Source organism: Suncus etruscus, chromosome 7 (genome assembly GCF_024139225.1).
Source record: "Suncus etruscus isolate mSunEtr1 chromosome 7, mSunEtr1.pri.cur, whole genome shotgun sequence".
Lineage (NCBI taxonomy): Eukaryota > Metazoa > Chordata > Mammalia > Eulipotyphla > Soricidae > Suncus > Suncus etruscus.
Window position 1 is genome coordinate 86,647,312 of NC_064854.1, and position 19,898 is coordinate 86,667,209.

A 19,898-nucleotide genomic window follows, 5' to 3' on the forward strand; every position below is an offset into this window, starting at 1 on the left:
ATAAGCCTCATAATTTGAGGGGGAAAATAATGGTACCAAGACTAGACAGTCGTATGATCGTTTGATGGAAATAAAAAAATGATCAAACTTGAACAATAAATTCAAAGTCAACAACAACACAATTACTACACAATCTGCAACAAGCTGTACGAGTGGGGAAGAGTTTCACTAGCATTATGGGGTTGGTAAAGGAGAGATGGATACATGTTGGGAACAGAGGTGGAGGGAAAACAACACTGGTGGTGGGAATACCCCTCATTCATTGTCACTATGTGCCTTAAATATTACTGTAAAATATTTGTAATTCACTTTGACCACAATAAAAATAAAAAATAAATTAGCATCCTTGGCAGGAGATGGGCAGGAGGGAGATGTGGGGGAGGAGAGAGATGAGGGGGATTGGCAGTGGGAAGGTTGTACTGGTGAAGGGGTGTGTTCTTTTTATGACTAAAGCCCAACTATGATCATCTTTGTGATCACTATATTTAAATAAAGATATTATTGTTTTAAAAAAAATCTACTAGCAGTTTCAAGCAGTGTATATCTCAGCTGAAATGGTTCCAGTTTCCTTAACATATATCATCACCAACAGTCAGCTTCATTAATTAGTGAGACTGCGAATAATCAAAGTCTGATGTTATGAAACCTGCAAGATGCTGTGGGTGGCCCCACCACCTTCCTGCACTGAGCAACAGGAAACAGCCTCTTCTACAGGTGCCAGGACACAGTGAAATAAACACAGTGTCACACCCAAAGCCACAAGCCAACCACAGGAGACAGAGCCATGGTAGCCCTCAGCAGCCAGACTGGATGATACAAGAAGCCCTGATGCTCAGCCTATATGGTGCAGGGGAAACACTTGATGCTGATAGTTCAGAATTTTCAGAAATCAGCTGAATGGGACCATTTAAAGGCAGAGACCAGAATAAAAGCTCCAGAGTCCAGGCCATGCCAGGTTCCTGTCTCAAGCTCAGGAAGAAAGACAGTGAACGTTATATCATCGCCAACCCAGGGCTATATGAATAGCTTCCTTTTCAGAGCCTTAGGCAGCATAACCACCTTCACTCCTTATGATGAACTCTATCACTGATGCTGCAAGTTTAATGACATAGCTTAGTTTTGTCTACAGCCACTCCACAGTGAGAGTTTCTAAGACTTTTTTTGTTTGTTTTTGTTTTTTGGGTCACACCCGGCAGTGCTCAGGGGTTATTCCTGGCTCTACTCTCAGAAATCGCTCCTGGCAGGCTCAGGTGACCATATGGGATGCCAGGATTTGAACCACCATTCTTCTGCAAGCAAGGAAAACACACTACCTCCATGCTATCTATCTCTCCAGCCCCCCAGGATCTAAGACTTGATCCACCACCTGCCCAATGGAACCTGCAACCAGTCCTTACCCAGCCAGCTCTGTGGTAGAGGGTAGGTAATCTCTGCTCTGTGACACCATCTATGGCACCATCATCTATCATATCTGCTCTGTGACATCATCTACTCCATGACACCATCCATCTCCTCCATCACATTTGCACATATCTTCTTCATCACACCCACATGTGCCTCATCACCTCCATCTGCTCCATCACACTCCATCTTCTGTTTAAACTTTATCTTTATCTCTTTATCTTAAATAAAACTCACATTGGCTTCATCAGTCCCAACTGCTCCAACACTTGCATCTCCTCTAGGACACCTACATCTCCATCACACCCCCTTATCTTTAATCACAACCATCTGCTTCATCATAACCCTCATGTGTGCACAACACCTCCATCTTCCTCAGGACCTCATCTTTTCCCTCAAGCCCTTATCTGCACTGTGCCCCGTGGTCCCTCAGGACATTGCCTTCCTGTGATGCACTTACTGTGGACTTCTGTTTTGGAAAGACACAATATCACTTTTCTCAGGTCCTCCTATCTTAATTCTTGCAATCATTCCAGGAACTGGTTTTAATGTTTCCTTCTAGTACAGGAAGAGACTTAAATCAGGCACACACAAAAATCCAAATTCCAGACTAAGCATTTTCTAATCATTTAAGTCAAAGTTGAACTTGAGCTATTGGGTTAGTGTATGCTCTGCTTTCCAGTGTTCCATTAGTGTGTCCAGCCTGATGCCCAGCACACAACATCCTTAAATACTGGCTGATCTGACGCAGGGATATCTAACTAAGCTGAACAAAGGAGGTTGAGGTACAAATTTCTATACTGGTTTGTACTCCTAAGTTGTAACTGTTGGTCAAACAGCAGGAATTCCACTCACTTCATCAGTCATGTTCATTGTCAAGAAAATGGAAGCAAAACCTATCATGAGCTCATCCCAGACAAGGAATTTTCCAGGCTTTTCAGCTTTTGATGCACAGAGTCCATGACTCATTAATTTTATTTTTTCTCTTCCTCGTTTTTCTGTACGTGGTACTGTGTTTTGATGCTAGACATCTGGGCAGAAGATTTGAACTAATGCTATAAGTGAGACACTTAAATTAAAACTTCAAATATCTCTTCAGCTTATAATTAAATGTACCATATGTTTCTATTTTACTGAAAGTTGTGACCTAATTTAATGTTTTTCTTTTTCAGCAACAAATTTTATTGGCTTGTTCTCAATCATGTTTATGTCTAGAAAACAATTACAACCAAGGCAGTATTTTGAGATTATTAGACAGGAACAATTTCTTACCTGGGGATGAAAATATTGCTTGGGTGCAGCTATGTCATTACTTAAGATCACTTAAGAATAAAAATATGTGTTGCTTAGCCCAACACATAGGAATATTCACACTTTCCTCCTGGCTTCTTCCTCTTACTTTCTATTTAATTTGAATGCAATTGAGACAAAATGCTGATTTTTGTGCATTGTAACAGATGTGGTTGAGCATAAATTGGGTGTCTGAAAAATGTCCAGTAAGCAAGTTAAAAATGTAGGTCCAACTTTTATCTTCTGACAAATTTTCTGCTTTTTGTTCCTATGTAACACTCAAGTGGGTGAGCGTTAATTAATGGTTAGAGAAAGGGGTGCATTAAAGAAGCAATGATGATTTTATTGACTTCTGAATATGTAGATATTTTGGCTTGATTCTAAATCAGTAGGTTCAGAGCAGTAAATGTGTTTTTTTTTTATCCTCCCATCAAGTCTGGTCAATGTGCTACTCTGCAGATATACCAATAATTCAGGTGCCCCTGTGCTCTCCTGCCTACACACCACCATGAACCTCTTGTCTTTTCTCATTTCTTTTAGAAGCTCCTAGGCCACACATTTATTTTCACTTAATATTTCCAACCACTCTGTGAATTGTGAATCAACCCTGCTCTATAGAGAAGGAAGTTGGTGCTTCAGGAGCTTCAATAAGCATCGAGCAGGCCCAACTCACCCTGAGTCACTTATTGATGAACATATAATTGACAATAAGCATTGTGTTAGCTTTGGGTATAAAACATAATTATTTCTAGGGTAAAAACTGATCGTTGGAAGAAGTATCCTTAAGACACATCATCTGCTGCACACAAAGTTTATTTTCATGTTAGAATAATTTTTCAGACCTCCTCAGACTTCCTCAGATCTTCCTCAGCCGGGTTCAGTACCACCATCATACACACATTAGTCCCCAGGTCAATTTTTTAGCATAAAGACAGCAGTACAATCCTTTTCACCCATTTTCACCTTTTCACCAATTTCCAGTTCCTAGCCAGAAACAATCTGTTCTCTATGTTCATAAACTCAGTGGTTGGGGATTGGGTGGTTGGATCTTTTGTTTGCTACTTTTTAGTTTTGGTCTATTATGATGTCATATATAAGTCGGTACATATGGTAAATGTCTTTCTCTGTATTATTCCTTGTGGTTTATCATTCCCTCAAAAACCATCCATGTTTGCAAATGTTGTGAAAATGTTGCCTCTGGGGGCCGGGCGGTGGCGCTGGAGGTAAGGTGCCTGCCTTGCCTGCGCTAACCTAGGATGGACCTCGGTTCGATCCCCCGGCGTCCCATATGGTCCCCCAAGAAGCCAGGAGCAACTTCTGAGTGCATAGCCAGGAGTAACCCCTGAGCGTCACAGGGTGTGGCCCAAAAACCAAAAAAAAAAAAATGTTGCCTCTGTTTTTATATTTGTGTGTGTGTAAAAGTGGGTCTTCTATTCTGAAGGAAAAGCTCCCATGTTTTTCAGAGTGCTATTGTTATTAATGTACTAGTATAAGCTTTCTAAGCTTTTCTGATGTTAAGCCATATACCCATTATGTGCAGTTTTAACATAACTGGGTGTTTTGTCAAATAATCTTTTCTTCTTTATTGAGATGATCATATGGGTTTTGTTTTGTTAATACCATGTATTACATAGATTGGCAGGTGTGGAACCAAACTGCCCTCTGTGTAGTAAACACTACTCAATTATGGTATATGATCACTTTAATGTATTTAATAAATTCTGACTGAAAGTTTTTTAACATCTATTTCTTTATCAAGATTCCTGGCCTAGAAACTTCTCTTCCTCTAGCATAGCTGTTTGGTCAGGTACTAGAACTCTGCTGACCTAATATAACAAATAAGAGTCTCTCCAGGGAATGGTCAGCCAAACATGATTGCGAGTTTGGTGCTAAGATCTGAGGGTGCAAAATAGCTCAGCTCAGGCCCTGTGTTGCCACCAGCCCTCTAGGACCACCCCCTCAGTGTTTAAGGGACCATATAGGTGGTAATTCAAACTCAGATCTCAGGATGGGCCTAGATTGCTGAGCTCTCACCCTGTCCACCCTATTCAGCCTTTTCAAGAGTTTGAGCAAGAGTGTGTTTTTACACTGAACTCATTTGATCCTAGGCTTTTGTCTGATTATTTTTCACCTTATTATACATTCATACTTTTCATTGCTAATAATAGTTCTAATTGTTCTAATTCTTCGTGTTTGATTCATTATCTGTGAGTTGTAGATTCCTGGAGATTTGTTTCTCTAGGCTACCCTTTTTGTTGTGCTCACAGTCTTTCATATAATAATTAAATAGCTATTTTAAATGTTTATGAGTTGTTTTGTGTCTTTATAATCAAGATAAAGTGACAAAGCCTCAGTGGCAGTAAATGCTTTGAAGGGAACAATACTCCAGAGGTAGTCCATGAGGAGGGCATTCAGCCTGTGGATAGCCATTAAGATCACAGCACATGCCTCCCTGCTTTGTTCAAGTAACAAGGTCTTTGGTGTAGGGGTTTCTGAAGGCCTGATACCAAGGATCCCACTGAATATGAATCTCTGGGCACATCTGCTGCTAGGCCCATTTTTCTCCTAAAGCTTTCACATGGCCAAATGTGAAGGTAGAACAGACCCCAAGCTTGGGAACCCCTCAGTGTCACCTCAGTAGGATTATCCCAGAGTGTTCTGAAAGTTCTCAGTGCCCAGTTCACACCCAGAGCTATCAAAGGCAAAGGGAATGTCATAAGCAGCGCAGGCCAGAATCATTCAGCACCCCAATGCCAGAAGTCTGATATCACAAGAATATATCACAGAATGTATTCAGGAACTGTTTGTGGGTTCCAGGAAACCCTTTGTCACCAACTGCTTGTCACAGGGGTTTGGAGCTGTCACATCCTCTCCAGGGCCACTAATTAGTGACATTTCTTCAGGGCCCTGCTCTGAGCCAAGCAGCATTTGCAAGTGTATCTGCAGAGAACCACAAAAGCAGAAGATGCCAGGGACAGCAAAACCAGCATCCGTGGCTGTTTTATTCATCTTTGATGTTTTCTCAAAACTATTGCTTGTTGTAACAGGACCAAATCTTCAAAGACTGTCCCTTCCATTGTTCTCTTCTGTATTCAGATCTGGGTGATTCATTTCCAGAAAGACTTCACAGAGCTGCCTCTGTTGCTCTCTCCATGATAGAAACCCTACAGCAGGATGGGAAGAGATGATTGGGAGACATGTGTGCACTGCACATCTTCCCAGGGCTAATGAGAAACAAAGATGAAATCATAGGGAAGGAAGCTAAACTTCTCCATTCCCCTCAACCTTGTGGCTCATGTGCCTCCATACATGCCAGATGTGAAGTCCTTGGTCTAAACACACTTCTGCAGTTTCAGACCTGAGTCTCCTTCCCAACTCTCCTTTTAACAGAATGTCTCCCACAAACCTCTCCCCAGCAATTTGTCAAGTGGTTATAGTCATTGTTGTTGACTCGATAGACAAAATATTCTTCTCCATGTGGAACCGTAAGTGTACTGAATTAATGGCTATAGGTATAGAGCATGGTCCCAGAAGGTGTCTCCATTAATTATGATGAAGACCATGCTAGGGCAAGACCATACATACCAACACCATGGTAGTTCCTCTCAGTATGTGAAAGACTTGACAATATAATACGTTGCTTTACCTTGTTTGTTTTAAAGTACAAAATATCAAGAATATTAAGTGTGTTTCCTCTTTAGCACCTATGCTGTCTAAATAGAGCTTCTATCACTTCTTCTGATGGGATACATACTTCTTAAACACTTTCTCCTTTTATCTGTACAGAAAAAAGTGACATTAGTGAACCAATTGGCATGGAGAATCAAACCTCTCACATTTTCTTGATGTGACTAAGTTACTGAGAATAGTGCTAAACATTTGTCACAAATAATAAAAACAGGCCATCTTGTTAGAGATTTCTCTGGAACTGGTTGAAGCAGGAGAAGCTAAGTAACTTCATATTGACTTGTCTGTGAACCGGGGTTCTGGGAAATATTCACTTTGGGCATCTGGTCTTGCAAACTGCAAGCAAAAGTCTTTAAGACTTCTATTTCAATGAGTCCATAAAATAGCTCTAAGTATATAAAATAGAATAAAATAAAGCAAGCATATCAAGAGCCTGTGATGAGCTATCTTCACTTTCCATAAGGTCTGCTGATTTGATTTCATCATCAGAAAATAAATGTGTCAAGAGAAGTTTGCGCATAATTATATTCTGCTCTCACAGCTTTCCATTCAGAATCATACATAGATTACTACTAGTGTGTCAAAAAGGTAGGCTTGCTGTACCAGGAGCATTTGCCTTGTTGTTGTTGTCATGAAGCTGACATGTCTCTTGAATGCTGTCTGCAATGCACAGGCACAGCATAGTGATGGGAGAAGAAGGGAGGTTCCACTGTCCAGGGAAGGAAGACCTGAAATTGGCCACATCAGGAATGCTTAAAAAATGAGAAAAAAATCCCAAACTCCATTTTCTTATCAAGCAGAGTTTCAGTGTGGCTTGGGCTACCATAAGGCTTCGCTTTGCCATCAATAATGAAACCATATTCTGTAAGCTCATTAGCAAATGAACCCAAAACACTGAAGACACTTGCAGGATGAGGTCTGAGCCATTTGTCTCCACACTAACCAGTCATCACTGGGATGAAAATAATTGATACGTGGTTATAGTGATGGGACTTTGATCAAATACAGGTGGATTTGGGCCCAGAGAAACCTACTGTGTTCCAGGAACATGGCATTTGGTTTTCAAATAAGTAATTTTCAACCTAGAATCTTCCCCACTAATTAACTGTTTGAAATTGAAAGTAATTCCAAATAGGATATCCTGTTCTTGCTTCTTTTATTTCCTTCAAATTAATAAATATTTGAAAAGAGCCAAATATCACCAAAAAAAATAAACTCCAGCTCTTGTGCTATTGCACATGGATCACTTGATAAAGGAATGGGTGTATGTGAATTATATTAGGATGAAGAATAATTCTGTTTTAAGTAGAAGGTTTAAGACTCTTTGAATATATTTTTGATACTATTTCTGATCAAATAGCTGTTATGATTACATTGGGCACTTGGGATTGTTCCAAAGCTAGCATCAACTTCAAAACTATAAACTTTACTATGCCTAAATTTCTGTATTTCTTCAATGTATGTGGCAGTAAATAAATTTTATAAAGAGGTAATGTGTCTGTTTTTTCTTTATTCAGCATCTCTGTTTTGTCTCGGTGTGAATATGATCACAGGATCAATTTTATTAATCTAGCTCCTTTCCTATTCCAACTGCTTAATGAAATCATCATGACATATTCTGTTCTCCTGTGAGATTAAAATCCATTTTTAGCCTTTCTCTTCAAATACTAAATCTCTGAAATAGTCACCTTTGTCAATTTCTTAAACAATATATTTTCCAAACCACTTTTATTTTCCTTGAGGAATTCTGTAATGGCCAATCTAATGCTTCCTCTTCATGTGGTCATATTGGTAGCAGTACCCTGCATTTGATTTACTATTCTTTCTTTTATAAATCATCAAGACTCTAGAACTGTCTGTCGTTTTTGTAGACCCTCACTAACACACAACTACCTTGAAAGTGGCCTTTCTCTGTCATCTGCTGCCTTTCCACTTGAATATTTTCCTCTAAGTCTGTTTACACTGTGTGATAAATATGTTTGTTGCCTCGTGGTCCAGTAACCAAGTGATGCAGACATCAGCTCCCCCAAAGCTACCTCTTTCCATTAAAGATAATGAATGACTCAGACGAATGAGATGGAATAGACAGCTCAGACACCTTTTCTTTCTCTATCTTTATATCTATGTATAATGATATCTAATCTTCATCTATATCTATCTCCACTCTATTTCATAATATTTCAAAAATTTAAATCAGTAACAGCAGCTAAAAAGGAGAAGAAAGAAAGAAAGAAAGAAAGAAAGAAAGAAAGAAAGAAAGAAAGAAAGAAAGAAAGAAAGAAAGAAAGAAAGAAAGAAAGAAAGACAGACAGACAGACAGACAGAAAGAAAGAAAGAAAGAAAGAAAGAAAGAAAGAAAGAAAGAAAGAAAGAAAGAAAGAAAGAAAGAAAGAAAGAAAGAAAGAAAGAAAGAAAGAAAGAAAGAAAGAAAGAAAGAAAGAAAGAAAGAAAGAAAGAAAGAGAAAGAAGAAAGAAAGAAAGAAAGAAAGAAAGAAAGAAAGAAAGAAAGAAAGAAAGAAAGAAAGGAAGGAAGGAAGGAAGGAAGGAAGGAAGGAAGGAAGGAAGGAAGGAAGGAAGGAAGGAAGGAAGGAAGGAAGGAAGGAAGGAAGGAAGGAAGGAAGAAGAAGGAAGAAAGAAGAAGAAAGAAAGAAAGAAAGAAAGAAAGAAAGAAAGAAAGAAAGAAAGAAAGAAAGAAAGAAAGAAAGAAAGAAAGAAAGAAAGAAAGAAAGAAAGAAAGAAAGAAAGAAAGAAAGAAAGAAAGAAAGAAAGAAAGAAAGAAAGAAAGAAAGAAAGAAAGAAAGAAAGAAAAAGAAGAAAGAAGAGACGACAATGAACGGTATCAGTCCAAGAAAGCAAAGCTCAAGTGGGGACTGGTATGTGTTGTACTGTGGCCAAACTTTCATCATTGCTGTGCTTCTTAGTTCCCCATTATCAAACCAGACAACTCTTGGCAAGAGTTTTTGGTCATTATATTAGTTTGATGTGTGGTAACCTGTTCTAATATCCTACAGACTCCTCTCTCCAGAATTCTTCTGTACCAATTAATAAGTTGTAATAAATATCTCATTGACACCCTCTATAAAACATTTCCACTGGCATGTGAAGGACCCAAGTTTATTGAAAACATTTGCTTTTTTCTCAAAAAAAAAAAAAACACCCATATTACTTTGCATTTGGAGATTATCCCCTATAAATGTAGGTATATTTGTGATTAAAATCTCTTTCTCCAGCTTTTGTTTTGTTTTTTTTTTTCCTCCAGCTTTTTATATTTTGAAGATAATCAAATTGAATGTTCTTTAACCTCTGTGGTGGGATTCCCAGAAATTATGCACCTGGAAGCTTCTTTTTTCCCACTTTTTAGATAAAACCAATCTCAAGCCCCATGATGAGATGCTAATGGACTTACTGTTATCTAAGCATTCATTGATCTGCAATCTATCATCATCTGGTCTCCTGCAGTCTCAGTAGAGGGGGTTTTCTCCTGCAGTCTGTAGAAGAGAATTCTGCTGGGTAAATCAGAGGCTAGAGAGTGCACAGTCCTTTCTCTAAGATTATGGTTACCACTTGGTTGTTCTAGGTGAAAGATAGAAAATCCAGACAACTCATGTCTTTGTACACTCACACTCCTATCTCCTAGCTAAATATAACAAAGGCTTGCACTCTTCAGCTAAAACCTGTATGAATGCTAGGGTTAACAGGCTGCTAGTCCACATTGTTAAGGGTTGTGACAACCACATGACATTGGCAATGTGTGAAGAAGTTAGAATTTCAGCAATTTTGAAGTATTCACTGTCATCATTAGAAAATTAATCTCTTTAGACCAATAGTGCAACTTTGTGATTCTTTGTAATATATCATCATCCTTAAAAATAAATTTAATCTTTTAAAAGTATTTTTCATTGCTCCTACAGTAAGTAGTGTTCTGTTAATACCACAAAGAGGATACTTTTCACTTTATTTCCCAGTAACTATAATTTAAGACTTGCAGTGCAAACAGAACTCATGGATTATTTAACTCAGAAGAGCCATGTTTGAAAGTCATTGCTCAATTTTATAGCATTAAAACCTCTTGTTTACTCCTGTAAAATCTTGCTATTTTACTGTCTCCCAGTATACTTCCCCAATAAGCATAATGATACTGGACTGTTACTTTAATGGGTTAAATTTATGATCAAAACATAGATAGACAACAGCCTTCTTTCATGGGAATGCAGACAGTTCCTATGTGTTAAGAGCTACAAATTTAAGATATTTAGAGTACAGTTTTTTATTCAGCTCTTAGTGATCCTTGAGACTATGTTCAGTTGGAAATTTCAATTATTTTTGCTTTTTTCTATCTGAATGAAATCAAAATACTTTGGTATTTTAGTAGAAATACCAGCTTTGAAAGTGTTCCCTGGACAGGTTGCTCTTAAAGATTTCTGAGTTGGCCACAGTCATTCAGACAGTTCTGTGTGCCTTGGTGTGCTCTTCTAACTAGCATTCATATGACATAGACTCTCTTGTAGGTCATATGCAGGTCCAGTGACCAGAAAGGTTGTCATGTATTGTGGGCATTTTAAACAACATTGGCTTTGGCCATGTAGAATATGACCATCAGATGATAACAAATTTCTAGTAATTGCTGTTAGCAAATATTTGTATGAAATAACATAAAGCAAGAATTGCCCATTTATGGCTGTATGATGTAATAAAGACCAGAAAGAAAATCAGTTCAATTCTCCACTGATAAGCCATGTTGTTGGCCTGACACATGTGACCAAATTATCCCACCATATCCCTGAATGCTTCATTCTTGATCTGCTTCATGAAGTTGGTGCATATACTCTGTGTTTTCTGGTGGTATGAGTGAAAGAGAAGTGGAGAATTAGAACCTCCAGGGGAGTCTTAAGAATGGAATGGTGCCATTTATCGGGGAAAAGAAACAAGTCTGTGTATCACTGTTTCTGCCTGCTTTTTCCTGGAAATGGCACTGCTTGGAGTGTCCCAAAAATTCTACCAGAGTCTTATTAAGAGCTTCAGTGAGCAGGACAGAGTTCCACCTCCTGAGCTAGCTGGATACTGGCTCTGCCCTCTACTCCAAGATGCCCCAAATCCAGCTTTAATACTTGAATATGATTTTGTCCATTAAGATAAAAGTTGTTTTTTCTGTGAAAGCTGTTTCAATCTATGCTTTTCTCAAACAGAGTGTGTTTTGATGCTATTTGGATAAATGGTTGTAGCTAGGTTTTATGCCAAACTGAGAAATTTGGGAATGCCCATATATTGACTTGAAGATAAGATAAATATCACTCCCTATCCACAGAAAGAAATTCAGAAAAGCATCTGGACCCAAATTTTCCTGCTTATCTTTCACTCAGTACTGCAAAGCAGCATTATTTCTAGCCAATGAGGACTCATTATTTAAACCAAGTCATTCTCTCACATCCTCTATAATATTTGTTGCCGCTGTCTTATTTTCTCTTCAGTTTTTATTGATTTGTCATAATTTAACACACTGTGTAATGATATCTTTATGCATACAATGTCTCAACACCATACACTCAATAAGTGTTCACTTCCTTCCACCACTATTTCAAGGTCTTCCACAACCACCCATTACCTAGCATTTCTTTTTTTAAATTATTTTTATTTTGAAATTTATTTTTATCTGAGGACCTGTGATTTATAATACTGTTGCTAATTGTAGGGTTTTATGCATACAGTATTATAGCATCACACACAGCCCCAGAGTGTTCATGTCTTTTGACCCTTGTCTCAATACACTCAATACACTTTGCTCCTACACCCCTGCTGTATTAAGCTCAGTTCTGTAAACCAGTACACAAGTTCTGATGCCTTTAGTTATTTGTCATTTCTTGTTATTTTATTCTTTATATTCTATATATGAGAGATCATTCTGTATGTCTGTCCTAACTTTATTCAGCATGTTACTCTCTGATCTATGCACGTAGTGAAAAACTGAGTGATTTTATATTTCATATAGCCAATTAGTAATATACTATGCATACATATCACTGCTTCTTGGACTCAAGTTCTTTCTATATTTTGGCTCTTTACTATAGGAGCACAAATGTCTTTTTTAAATAATGTCTTTAGCTCTTTGGGATATATGTTGATAAGTAGAAATAATTAGTAATGAGGACACTCTATTCTTAACTTTTTGAGATATGTCCATACTGTTTTTCCATAAGTTGATTTTTTTAGTTTTTTGGCAGTGCTCTAGGTTACTCCTGGATCTGATCTCAAAAATCATCCCTGACAGCCTCAGTGGACCATATGGGATATGGGAATAAAACGAGAGACCATCCCTGGTCAGCCGCATGCAAGGCAAATGCTATTTCTCTGGTCCAAAGAGGTTGAACTTCCAGTTGGCATTCCCACCAACAGTAAATGATTTCTTTTCCCCATACCCATTCCAATGTTGGTTGTTTTATTCATTTGTGTGACATTATAACATCACACTATAACATCTCATTAGTGGAGTTGATACTATTGATTTGAATTTCCCTGATGGTGAGTGATGAAGAGCATTTTTAATATATTTTTATTGTGACCGAAGTGAATTACAAATCTTTCACAGTAATATTTAAGGTACATAGTGAGAATAAATCAGGGCAATTCCCACCACCAGTATTGTTCCCTCCACCCCTGTTCCCAGCTTGCATTCTTTATCCCCCCCCAGATTGCTATTATAACTGCTCCTCTCTGTGTGTACCTTGTTGTAGATTGGGTACCAATTCTGTTGTCATTGACTTTGAATTTGGTGCTTGAGTCTGATCTTTTTTTATTTCCACTTAATGTTATATGACTGTTTAGTCTTGGTACCCTCCATTCATGAGGCAGAACTAGATAATTCAAGTTATGTGGTTCTGTTGGGAAAAAGGAAATAAAACCTGGGAGGATTCCATCTAGAGGTTATAAATATCAATGTAAAAGAAAAAAGGGAAAAATAAGAAAAACAAAACAAAAAATAGCAACTACAAAATAGCACCCAGCTACTAAAAACAAAAACCATCATATAATAACCATGAGAACAAAAAATTATAATAATAAATAATAATAAAAGAAGAAAAATAGAAAAGAGAAGAAAATGAAAAAATAAATAAACAGAAGAAAAGTAAACAAAAATAAAAAATGAAGGAAGAGGTGTGTTGTGGAAAGGTTTATTTTTTTGCATAGGCACAGTAATTATTTAGGAAATTAGAAAGGAAATTCCCTTGGCCAAAGAGATATAGGATCTCTCCACTCTTGAAGCATACTGCCATGGAAACAACTACAGACTCCATACACACACATCTTCACACCCCAAGGTTTTTTTATAGTGCCAGGAAACTTGCTGCTCAGTAGTGTATCATATCATCAAGCTTCTGTAGCTAGAGATCTTGGTATTTGCACAAGTCATAGGACAAAGGCTAGGATAGAGTCTTTTTTGTGGTTCTAGAAGTTCTGTTTCATCACTGTTGTTGTAATTAGTGTAATTAGTGGTCTTGGTTTTTGCTCAGATCTTAGGACAAAGCCTAGGAGGGATTTTTTTATTGTGGTTCCAGAAGTTCTGCTCAGTCACAAGTGTCAAAGTCAGACTTCTGGAATTAGAGATCTTGGTTTTTGTACAAATTCTAGACTGAAGCCTAGGCTTATTGGTCACAAGATAAGTTCTGCACAGTCATGACTGCCAAAGTCAATCTTCTGTAGTTAGTGATCTTGGATTTTTGCACAGAGCAAAGGATGACATGTCTTCTGATTTCATCTTACTGTTAGATGATGAGATAGGGCAACCCACTCTTAGATCAAGTATTTACCATTTCCTCAATGTCAGGATGTCATATAAAAGCTGGTGTACATTCTTGCCAGAGTGGTTTTAGGAATTTCCCAGGGAAGAATTTGGTTCCTGGTGCTGTTGCAAGGAACTGTATCAGTTCTACATCTGGTATCTGGGATTCTGAGTTGGATGGTCCCTGTCTGATCACATTGAATCTAATGTGGGTCCAAATGAACACATGTTCAGGGTGGGAGGTGCCCCTGTATTATAAAATGTATGGGTTCTTATTCCTAGTAGATCAAAGCTTGTTTCTGTACATAAGATTTCTCCCCTTTTTTTAGAGTACCTATGCAAAATAAAATGGTGCTGTATTATATTGCTGGTGCATTTAGGGGTAAGAATGACAGGCTACACAAACTCTATGCCCTAATTTTGATTTGAGCTTTTATCTTAAGCAAGACTTTTTTCTATGTTTTCATATCAAGCAGAACCAAAACAGGTGAAGTTAAAAGAAATATATATATGAAATAAATAAAAATAAATTTGAAAAAAGTAATTAAAGAAATAAGTGATGGAGGACGCTACCTTTAAATTTTTGAATAAATTCACTAATAGGTATTATTATAGATGTATTAAACATGCAGAGGAAATATAGGCATCTCCAGTAAGTCTTTTGAAATATTCTTGTGGAGGGATAAAATTAAGGGCACATTTTTATCACACATCTTGGCCTTGTTGAGTTTGAGAAATGATTTGCAGCAGTAAGGGATCAGGTAGAATCCTTGAACTGGGGGTCCTTCAGGGGCTAAGTCTGATAACATGTAACAGTCCACATTTGGGAGAGGGTGAAAAGAAAGACCACACAGCAAGAATCAGCAGAATCTTTGGTAGTAGTTTCTTGCCAGGGCACGAGATGTGGTACTTAGAGGGTGTCCTTTCAATTTGGTAGCTAGATGGTAGTTTATTGTGGCAGGAGGTTGGTCTTGGTACCTTTTGGGTTAATAAATGTTGGTAAAGTGGGTTAAATAAGTAGGGATAATGGATAAGGATAGGGGGATGAGAGTATAAAAGGATTTCTGAAGGGGGAGGAGGAATAATATATAAAAGGGGCTATATACACTTTAGGCATAGATTGTTTACAATTTAGGTTTGGCAATCACAGATGAGTCCACTGTATACAAACTCATGCCCACACATAGACAGTCATTAGAGATCTATTTTAAGTTGTTGTTGGAGGCCTGACCCTCATAGAATGGGTCTGAGCTCTTAAGAAATACTTGAATTAAGAAAAGATAAATAATTAGCTAAGATATAGATGAAGAGAGAAAGAAATAAAAACAGAAGATAAGAGAGAAGAGAAAAGAAATATAAGCAAAAAAAGTCGAAAGAAATAAATTGGGCCGGTGTATCAGAGTTGAAAGAGTTTCCGATTTCTAGTCACTTCATCGATGATGGGGGAGAGCTTTGCAAAGTGAAGAATTCAGGGTTAGATAGTGGCTGGAGCATTTTAGGATAAGGATATTTTTCATGTCTAGTGTACTGAGCAATATGGTAGTGAGGACAATAAGATGTGGCTACCCTATGAAATATCGTCCACCACATCATATGTATTGAGATTCCTTTACTAAAGAGAAACTTCCAGTGTTAATTTTATTTAATATAGACTAAATTGATGAAGAAGAAAAAAGGATATAAGGAAAGAAGTAGGAAAAGAAGAAAAAGAGAAAGAAAAGAAAATAAAGGAAATGGTCATTTGCAGAAGAATATTCAATGAGTGGGACCTGTACCATGAGTCTGTGGTGTGCCATTGACTGTTCCAGTGGTCTGAATGATTATATCTTTAGATCCTAATAGAAGACATAAAACAAAAGCAAATAGGTAAATTGAAGAATTTTATCAAGACCTTGTCATAACGAGCACTATATATGGTATCAAATATGGTTGATCACCAAGGCATACAATTAGGGTGTTCACCCTATGTTTCCAAGTACCACAGTGGACAAAGAAGCTGAAGGATAAAGCTGATAAAATTAAGGCATTAAAACATATTGCTAGTAATCACTGCAGTGGGAGTCCCTGGCTTACAATCATACTCTGCACCTGGTTCTGTAGATAAAAACATTAGGATATTATTATAGTTAAGGTTGAATGCTTACCTCTTCACTTTAAACTGCTGTTTTCATTGTTGCTGTTTTCTTTACAGTATAATAAATAGTCGAGACTTTGTGTGGCCCCTCTTCCACTTGATTTGAACACTTCTCACTATATGCTGACAACTACAATGTTTGGAGTTTCTACCTTTCAGACCATTGTGATTCTTCATAAAGTATTACATAAATATATGGTTTATATTCTAAACACCTCAGATAAATGCTACCATTTTGTATTTTTCCTTTTTCTGGCTTACTACATTTAACATAAGATTTTCTAGATCATCCATATTGCTGCAAAATCCATGATTTTATCATTTCTAACTGCTATGTCATATTCCCTTATAAGTACCCATAAGTACCATATAAGTACCACACCTTCATGATCCACTCACCTTTTGTTGGACAATGAAGTTTATTCCAAATTTTGTCTATTGTGTTGAGTGCTGTGATAAATAGTGGAGTGCATACATACTTTGGGATGAATGTCCTTCTGTCTTGAGGATAGATACCCAGAAGTGCAATTATTGAGTTATATGGCAGCTTAGTTATGAGTTTACTGAACAACCTCCATACTGTTTTCCAAAGAGGTTATACCAGGCAGCATTCCCACCAGCAGTGGATGAGAGTTCCTTTCTTAGCACATCCCCGACAACAGAGATTGATCCTGTTATTTTTGATGCTTGCTATCCTCACGTATGTAAGGTGGTACCTCATTGTTGTCTTGATTTAAATTTCCCTAAGGATGAGTGATGGTGAGCATGTTTTTATGTGTCTATTGGCCATCTCTCGGTGTTCCTTGGAGAAGTGTCTATACATTTCTTTTCCCCATTTTTCTATAGCTTTATTAGATATTTTTGGAGCTCATCTTACTAAGTGCTTTGTACATCCTAGATATCAGCACTTTATAGGATGTGTTGAGTGCAAAAATTTTTTCTATTCCATTAGCTGTCTTTTAGTTTTAACCAGGGTTTCTATTGCTGTGCAGAAATGTTTAGTTTGATATAGTCCCATTTATTTGTTTCATGCTATAACTCTTGCCATTGTAATTCTGCCATTCTTGCCATTGCCATAATCAAAGACTTTTAAGACATATGTGTTGAAGTGTTCTGCCTATTTTTTCCTCAATGAACTTTATAGATTCAGGTCTGATTTCAAGATCTTTATTTCATTTTGAGTAGATTTTTTGGTAAGGTGTGAGATATGGATCAATCTTTAGTTTCTACAAGTGGCTACTCAGTTGTTCCAACACCATTTTTGAAGAGGCTGTTTTTGTTCCATTTCAAGTTCTTGGCTTCTTTGTCAAATTTAGTTGACCATATATTTGGTGGTATATCACTGGATATTCTTTTCTGACTGATTGATTTGAGATTCTGTCTTTGTTCCAGTACCATACTGTTTTGATCACTATGGTTTCATAGCAAATCTTCATGTTAAATGCCACCCAGTTTCCTGTTTTTCAGTAATTTTTGGCTAAAATGTATTTTTTGTGATTCATTATTAACTTTATAATTGTCTAATTCCTTGAAACATGATGTCTTAATTTGGATAGGGATTGCATTGAATCTGTATATTAGTTAGGTAAGATAGTCATTTGGATGATGTTGATTCTTTTTACCTATGAGCATGGTATGTTTTTCCATTTCCTTAGGTCCTCTCCTATTTTGGGGAGTATTTTGAAGTTTTCATGGTATAAGTCCTTCACTTATCTGGTCAGGTTGATTCCTAGGTACTTGATATTTTGGATACTTTTTTTTTAAATAGAATTGACTCCTTTATCTCTTTTTCCTCTATTTCACTATTTGTATAGAGGAATGCAACTGTCTTTTGTGTATTGACTTTGTAACCAGCCACTTTGCTGTATTGGTTGATTGTTTCTAGGAGTTTTACTGTGGACTCTTGAGGGTTTTCAACGTATTCAATGTATACCTTCATATCATCTGAAAAAAAGATAGTTTCACTTCCTCGTTTTCTATTTGGACTTCTTTGATTTCCATCTCTTGTCTGTTTGCTATTGCTAGGACTTCTAGAACTGTGTTGACTAAGAGTGGAGAGTGGACAGCCTTGCCTAGTTCCTGACCATAGTGGAAATGCTTTCATATTTTCACCATTAAGAATAATGTTGACTGTGGGCTTTTTATAGATAGCTGTAAACTATCTTTTTTGTCCCCCAATTCACAATACAGACCAGGCAAAGGACCTGGGTTGAGGTGTATATGGGTGCATTTACTGTACCTCCTCTTTCTATACAGTCAGTGTAAAGAACACAGCCTGAGGTAAGAATTGAGAAGCCTTATCTTTTCTTTTCTCTTTTTTTGATTTTTTAATATATATATATATTTAATATATATAATATAATAATATAATATAATATAATATAATATAATAATATAATATAATATAATATAATATAATATAATATAATAATATAATATATAATCATCAGGGAGACGCAAATCAAAACAGCTACATAAACTATCTTGAGGAAGGTTCCTTCCAGTCCTATTTGCTGAGTGTTTTTATCATGAATGGAAGCTGGATTTTTGTCAAATGCCTTCTCTGCATCAATTGATCTTATCATGTGATATTTGTCTTTCTTGTTGTTGATGTGGTATATGATGTTGATTGATTTGCATATGTTGAACCACCCTTGCATCCCTGAGATGAAACCCACTTGTCGTGGTGTATAATCTTTTTGATGTATTGTTGTATTCGTTTTACTAAGATTTTGTTGAGGATTTTTGCATTCACATTTATTAGTGAGATTGGTCTGTAGTTTTCTTTCTTTGTGATGTCTTTGTCAGCTTTGGGAATTAGTGTGATATTAGCCTCATGCAAAGAGTTAGAAAGGATTCCTCTCTTTTCAATATTTTGGAATAGCCTGAGGATCAATGGTAGTAATTTTTCTCAGAATTTTGATAGAATTCACCTGTAAAACCATATGGTCCTAAAATTGTTCTTGGGAAGTTTCTTAATTACTCTTTTAATTTTTTTTAGATATGATTGGAATCAACCTGCCAAGAGATAAATATAAACTTACATGAGAAATAAAGTGATTAAAAGAACACATGATTCCTCCTCAGTCCCGCTTTATATTTATGATAATCTGTATGTATTTTATAATTTTTCATTACTTTTGTTTCTCTATACATCTACTTAAATTTCACAGTCACTGAGTAAACATTCTCATTTCTGTGGAATAATTAACTTGTGCATGGGCAACTGGCTACCCTGTAAGGTTTTCCACTTGTATATTATGTGTAAAGTGGTGTTAAAATACCTTCAGGTCATTTTTCACTCTGTAATGAGCCAGTGCTATGTCTGCTCCAAAGGGAAATGGATAGACCTTATTTTAATTTGAATTTAATATTGCTTCTAAATTAACTGAAGGTATTTTTGGTTTAGTGAGATTCCATCTATGAAAATGATGTTCATAAAATAAAATATAATATTTTGTAACAGCCGCAAGAATTCAGACACTCAAATTATCTTATTTGATGACAATTCAAATTGCCTTTGTTCTTCTTTGTGCAGTGAATGACAGCAATTGCAGTATGATGAATGTGCTGTCCAGCTGCATAAAAATGGACACAGTCTGTCTACAACCT

At 36.9% G+C, this 19,898-nt stretch overlaps 1 non-coding gene across 1 annotated transcript; it reads right to left on the reverse strand.

Moving 5' to 3' along the window:
• Positions 1-18,451: 18,451 nt before the first annotated feature.
• LOC126014723 (small nucleolar RNA SNORA51) lies at positions 18,452-18,583 on the reverse strand. Its single transcript, XR_007497723.1, has one exon. It is a non-coding gene; the product is annotated as a small nucleolar RNA SNORA51 (small nucleolar RNA).
• Positions 18,584-19,898: the final 1,315 nt, after the last annotated feature.